Consider the following 5,316-nt stretch of genomic DNA (forward strand, 5'->3'; position numbering starts at 1 on the left):
ATGGGGGCCTCTTGGAGGTGGGGACCCTCTGCCATGTTCCAAAGCAGCATAGGGCATATTAAATTTCACGATGTGTTCTGGTGGGAACATTCAAAACCATAGCAAGCTTCAAGTGACCATCTCTAAGAAACAGAACCTCTCTGTAAATTTGATTAAAAAGGCAAAATAATAAAGAATGCTCATAAATAAACTCTGAAAAAAATGTTTTTCTGGGAATTTATGTTCAAGTGATGCTGACATCCTGAACCTATCCCATCATAGATTCAAATTATGATCCCAGCCAGACATCAGCAAAACTGTGAGAAGGGCCCTTTGTCTCTTCCGCTTTCATTCAAACACATTCATACTCACGTGTCCCAGGCCATTTTGTTTTCTCCCTTCATCTTAATGAAACCTGGTTCTCAGGAAAGGATCCCAAGTACTCATTCCTGTGTAAATATCTGGTATAAATATTCTACTTCTTTTTTCATGTTTTAGAAGAAGAAAACTTTAAGCCAAAGAAACACATCTCTGTGAAACTTTAGGCATCGGTTGGCTGAGGACTTAAGTGCCTATTTCCCAAAAATCTCACCCACAGACTTGTTATAATTTTTATATATTTGCCAATTCATTAGGTGAAAAATGGTATGTTATGGTTTTAATTTGCATATCCTTAACTGTAAGCTTTTTATTTATGTTTTACCATTTATATGTTATCTTTTGAATGTTGCTTATTAGTGACCTTTGGTAGCTTAATACGGAGAACAGTGGACAAGAAATCAAAAGCCCTGGGCATCAGTCCCAGTCCCAGGTGTGAACCAGCTTCCCATCACAGGCCTAGGTTTTCTCATCTGTAAAATGAGGAGGGCTGGTCCAGGTGACCAAGATATCCCCTAAGAGCTCCAACTCACCACATAATAACCAGTTTTCTATGTTTCTTGTTTGTGACTAACCAAAGGCTGGGAGCAGTGGTGCATGCTTGGAGGTTGAGGCAGAAGGATCGAAAGTTCAAGGCCAGCCTCAGCAATTTAGTAAGATCTTGTCTCAAAAAAAAAAAAAAAAAAAAAATTTTAAAAAGAGCTGGGTGTGTAGCTCAGTAGTAGAGCACTTGCCTAGCTCCTGAGGTAACGCGCAACGTGCACATGCACACACACACACACACCAAAATTTTCTATTGCTCCTCCAGGCTTAATCAACAAATAACAATGATACATCTATAGCCGAATTTGCATCCCCATGGACAGACCTATACCTCTTTTAGCTAATGAGTTCTTTCCTGAGGTCTTTATGTGACTCAGTTGCAATTATAGAAATTTGCTTCAAAATTGCCTTTTTTAGATATTATCTACTATATTTTCCTTAAGTGTGAGAATAAGGGTACATTAAATTATATCTGCATTGTTTGAATACCATATACAACCCTAAGCAGTGACAGTATTAAAACAAACACCAGTCACTTACCTGATAAAATCCATGCACATCAATGAAAGCGGGGGCTGAAATACCACAATTCTGGTTAAAAATAATGCCCTAAAATCTTATTTCAGAAATGGGTAGATAGGAGTTACTGTTACCTGTTTTAAAAATCTCATCATGGACTCTTTCTAGCTATGAAGTAGATAAGGGATTTTTAGAGGCAAATATTCCAAAACATTTAATTATTCCAATAGACCCATGTGGAGCTACACATGTACTATTCTTGGCAGATTGTTTCTTCCTTATTTTGAAAGGTTGTTGGGAAAATATACTATGCTTGTGTTACTGTTTGGATGTAGAATGTCTCCTAAAGTCCCATATGCTCAGAGTTGGGGCTTTGGGGAAGTGATTAGATCATGAGGTCTCTGACTTCATCTGTGGATTAATCCATTGATAGCTGGATGGACTCCTGAGAGTTGGGACCTAGTTGGAGGAAGTAGGTCACTGGGGGGTGTCCCCTGGAAGGGTGATCTTCTCCTCTACCTGTTTCCCCTACCTTCCCAGCGGCCAAGAGCTGAGCAGCTTTCCTCCACCATGCTCTTCCGCCATGATGTTTCTGCAGTGGAGCCAACTGACCATGGACTGAGACTCTGAAACTATGAGCCAAAATATATCTTTTCTATTCTAAATTGTTCTTATCAGGGATTTCGGTCACAGTGATGAAAAGCTGACTGACACAGCTTGCCTAAAATGAAACAACCAAATTGAGGAATGACATTGAAAATAAGAAAGTTAAATTATAATTCACACTAAATTCTAAAGAGCTGTTATCAATACAGTAGCCACTGGCTACATGTGAACTTTTGAGATATGGCCAGTCTGAATAAAATGTGCTTAGGTGACCTGGGAGTGTAACTCAGTAGTAGAACACCTTCTTGGCATTCATGAGAAAACACACACACACAGCGCTTAGGTGTAAAATGAGCCCTGAATTTCAAAGACAAACTATGGTGGTAGGGGGGGATAAAGAATGTGAACTATTTCATTTGAAACTTTTTAAATAACTTACATGTTGAAAAAAGAAACAATTTTGGTTTGGATTAAGAAAGTTTTGAGTATATACTCCTAATGTATCCACATTAACTAAATTACATATATGTGCCAGTAAGCTGAAACATTATGCACATTAAAAAAACATTTACTTTAGTTGTTATTGATACAAAAATTTTGCTCTTATTAAAAAGGTCATTATTAACAATAGCAATATAATTAGTGATAGCGATATAATTGAATACATCACAACTGAATTTTTTTAAAAATTGGTAGATGAACAGCATAGCATGCCTGTATTTTATTTGTTTATTTTTATGTGGTTCTGAGGATCAAACCCTGTGACTCACATATGCTAGGCAAAGCTCTACCACTGACCCACAGCCCCAGCCCCACAACTGAAATTTTTAATTTAGTACTTTGTAATGAAACAGTCAAAGGTCAGGTTTCATGTTCAGTTGTTTTCAATATGTTCTTTCTTTTTTACCTCCACTATAATGCATAATAGTGTACATAATAATGAAATTTGTTGTTATAGATTCGTACATGCACAATATAACAATATAATTTGGCCAATATCACTCCACAACACCTCTCCCTCCCTTCCCTCCTCCTACCCCTAGCTTTTTTTCCTGATCTTCCCTTGCTTTTCATGAAATCATTCCCCACTTTTCTCTTCTTTTTTTCCTAACTTTCACAAATGAGAGAAAACATATGACTCTTGATCTTCTGTGTTTGACTTTCAACATATTCTTTTAAAGATTGTAAAAGCTGAAAAATAACTTCAAAAATATTTGTAGTATTGATGAAGATTACTAAATATTGTGATTTAGTTTCTTACTTTTCAATCCTACCTAACAATTATATGTTTTGTTGAAATTTGACTAGTGAAATTTTTCATTTTCTATGTGGTGTTGAGGATTGAACCCAGTGTGGTGTCTCCTACATGCTAAGCAGGTGCTCTACCACTAGCTACAACCCAGCCCTGAGCCAGTTATTCAAGTCTTAGATCTGTAACAAGTTTGTATAAAATGAAACTCTTGCTAGGAGAAATGGTGGACACCTATAATCCCAACAATTTAGGAGGCTGGGGCAGGAGGATCACAAGTTTGAGGTCAACCTCAGCAACTTAGTGAGACCTCGTCTCAAAATAAAAAAGGAGTGAGGATGTAACTCAGTGGTAAAGCACCCCTGAGTTAAATGCTCAGTACTGCAAAATAAATGTTGGAAAATTCTGTTCGTAATTTTTTTGCCTGTGCAGATACAAGGTGTTTTTGTTTTAAAGATATAATTCTATTGTTTGAGGTTTCTAAGAGATTACAAAATAATGGAAACATGTCCAAGCATACTTTTCCAAAAGAAATTCCCCAAAGTATAGCTTTCTTTCAAAAAGCAGTCATTACATCACCTACTGTTAAGATATCACCTATGTCTTGAAAACTTGGTTTGATTAGTTTTCCAAAAAAGACCTGCCAACTGGTTTATAATTACTAAAAGCCTCTTACCATTATGTAAAGGTCAACATATTTGAAATACTTGTCCTTTTTTTAAAAGACATAATTCTTTTATTTATTTATTCATTTTTGGTGTGTGTGTGTATATATGTGTGTGTGGTGCTGGAACCCAGGGCCTTGTGCATGCAAGGCAAGCCCTCTACCAACTGACCAACTGAGCTATATCCCCAGAATTTTTCATTAAGTTTGATGATTCCTTTAAGGACTTTGCCTCAAGATAACCAAGAAACATTTGTTTCCATGGCTATTGCTATGTCTGAATGTTTCGACCCCACCCCAAATTCATATACTGAAATCCAATCCCCACTACAATACTATCAATAGGTGGGACCTTTAGGAGGTTTCCGGTGATGAAGGTAATCTCATAAATGTGATCAGTGCCCTTTATAAAAAGTCTTTGGGGAGGTTGTTCACCTCTTCTGCCACATGAGGAAGGAAGCACAAAGACACCATCTGTGAAGCAGAGATCCAGTCCTCACTAAACATCAAATCTGCTGCTGACTTGATCTTGAACTTCACAGTCTCCAGGACTGAAAAAATTAATTTCTGTTGTTTGTAAGTTACCCCATCTAAAGTATTTTGTTATAGCATCCCAAGCAGAAAATCACCTATAATTGGCAAGTTTTCTTGGTTGAAAACAATAGTTTGAACAGAAACAATATAGATGACTAAAAAAATAATTAGAAAGACTAAAGAAACAGATTGTTCATATATGAATACACAACCAGCGTAACTCCACACTATGTACAAACACAAGAATGGGAAGTTATACCCCATGTATGTATAATATGTCAAAATAGACTCTAATGTCATGTATATCTAAAAAGAAAAGAAAAGAAAGAAACAGATTATTGGGAAAACTTCTAGAGATCCAACTTAGAACTGACTCCAAGGGACCTACCACCTGTACCTGCTGGATCTAGGACTTTGCTGTTTTTGTCACTATTCTTGACAGTAAAATGGATGTTTCACACCCTGCCCCTTCACCATGAAATTCAGACCCAAATTAAAGTCTGTCCCACAGGTGAGCCTCACACATGGAACCCAACTCCAAAGTGTACCCTGGCTCAAAGGAATCTGGGAAATGTAGTTTTTCACATTCTATATTGAATATAGGATTTGCATTTTACAAAACTATTAAAATGTAGAGAGGATGTTCTAAAGAGTTTGGCTAACCCAAAGGAAAGGATGTTCCCCACAGACTTCTCACCTCATTACAAAGTATTGTAAATATTCCACTAAATGTACTTTTAGGTTCACCTGGACTACAGTACTCCACAAATACTCCAACATGTTCAAAGCCAAAAAAAAAAAAAAAAGAAAGAAAAGAAAGGAAGCCCCACTCTCAGTTATTAAT

This window comes from Marmota marmota, unplaced genomic scaffold, assembly GCF_001458135.2.
Source record: "Marmota marmota marmota unplaced genomic scaffold, marMar, whole genome shotgun sequence".
Classification (NCBI taxonomy): domain Eukaryota; kingdom Metazoa; phylum Chordata; class Mammalia; order Rodentia; family Sciuridae; genus Marmota; species Marmota marmota.